Consider the following 2116-nt stretch of genomic DNA (forward strand, 5'->3'; position numbering starts at 1 on the left):
GGGTTGCCATTTCCTCCTCCAGGGGATATTCCCAACCCAGGGATTCAACCCATGCCTCCTGCATCTCCTGCATTGCAGGCAGATTCTTTACTGTTGAGCCACTGGAGAAGACCACCTTGAGCTACTCCTACTCAATTGATTACTTGACATGTAGAGATAAATGTCGACTTTATGAGTAGGTACAGCCTCAGCTCAAGCTTGGTGCCCATGGACAATGACTTCTTCCATGGACCACATTCCCAGAAAGGGTCCAGTATTAGGGCCATTAGCTGACTGAACCAAGGTTCAGGGTTTGGTTCCAGCCCTGAGATGGGAGCAGGGATTCAGGGACCTGTGTTTAAAAGCCTGCACCCCTGGTGTAGATCAGAAAAGAAATACAAGTCTTCATCCATAGAGACACACTTATTCACTGCATTTGCCTTTATTGAACATTAGTCTTGAACCAGAGAGCATGACAAGTACCTGTGAAATAAAACAGTTGTATGCATCCTCTTCCTTCATTTTCTTACACTTCCCATAGAAAAGCAAGGAAAGTATTAATAAAATTTAAAAAAAACACATTATAGTAGATGTAAATGGAGAAGGACATAGCAACCCACTCCAATATTCTTGCCTGGAGTATCCTATGGACAGAGGATCCCGGCAGGCTACAGCCCATAGGGTCCCAAAGAGTAAGACACAACTGAGCTACTAAGACACACACATAGTAGGTGTAAAAGGTGCCCTAGAAAGGAGAGAATGAGAATCACTATCTGGTCAGGGGACCAAAAAGTTAATGGACTGATGTGATGACCTCTGAGGTCAGTCTTGGAAGATGAGTGCAAGTTTCCCAAGAAAATAATGACGGCGGTCAGCTGGGAAGGAGAATAATACATGGAGAGACACATAGGAGGAGAGGATGTTGCTTTCAGGAGGTTGTCTATCTTAGTTAGCCCAGACTGCTCTAATAGACAGAGAAGGCAATGGCACCCCACTCCAGTACTCTTGCCTGGAGAATCCCAGGGACGGAGGAGCCTGGTGGGCTGCAGTCCATGGGGTCGCTAAGAGTCGGACACGACTGAGCGACTTCACTTTCACTTTTCACTTTCATGCATTGGAGAAGGAAATGGCAACCCACTCCAGTATTCTTGCCTGGAGAATCCCAGGGACAGAGGAGCCTGTTGGGCTGCTGTCTATGGGGTCGCACAGAGTCGGACACGACTGAAGCGACTTAGCAGCAGCAGCTCTAATAGAACACCATAGCCTGGACTTTTTTTTTTTAAGCCATTATTTCTCTTAGTGCTGGAGGCTGGAAAATTTGAGATAAGGGTGCCAGCATGGTAGTATCCTAGTTTGCACAAGGCCACCTTCTTGCTATGTCTTCACATGGTGAATAGTAGAGAGAAAGGAAACAAGCCCTCTCCTGTCTCTTCTTCTAAGGGTACCAAAATATGATGAAGGCTCCACCCCCTCGTGACCTAGCTCTCCCAATGGCCCTACCTCCAGATGCCATCACACCAAGGACTGGAGTTTTAATGTATGAATTGGAGGTATGGGGATACACACACTCCATCCATAGTCCTGTAAGCAGATCTCTCTCTATGGCCTAAATGAGTAAATTGGAGTCCTTGAATGCTGTCCACAGGAGTCTAGACTTTATCTCGCATATAGAGAATCACTAAAGCAAAGGAGCCAAGAGGTCATGCACAGTGTTGCACGGGCTTGCATACACTCCGGTTGGGAGTGCCTGGAGGACACGGGTAGTGTTGGCTTCATCTCCATGTGTGCCGCAGTTATGTCCTAGAGACCCTCTCAATAGTGAGCATGTAGCCCAAGGGTCCAGTCTCATGTAAGGACATTAGGCATAGACTTAGCTAACTTTATGTACTCCTATTCCTCAGTGAATGGGAAAGTCCAATTGGTGGGGTTATATGATGAGTTTCTTCCATTTTTCAGCTGTTTAAATTGATCCCTTTAAGAGACAGTTTCCAGAAGAGTTATAGGTTAATACAGAGGGTGCTGGAGGAACTTGTGGTCAATTAAGCAGACTGGGCTGCAGAGGAAATTCCCTTTCTCATTTCAAGCACATGGAAAAGCTAAAAGATAATTAAAATTTGTTAGATATATACCTAAGTTT

This window comes from Bubalus bubalis, chromosome 20, assembly GCF_019923935.1.
Source record: "Bubalus bubalis isolate 160015118507 breed Murrah chromosome 20, NDDB_SH_1, whole genome shotgun sequence".
Lineage (NCBI taxonomy): Eukaryota > Metazoa > Chordata > Mammalia > Artiodactyla > Bovidae > Bubalus > Bubalus bubalis.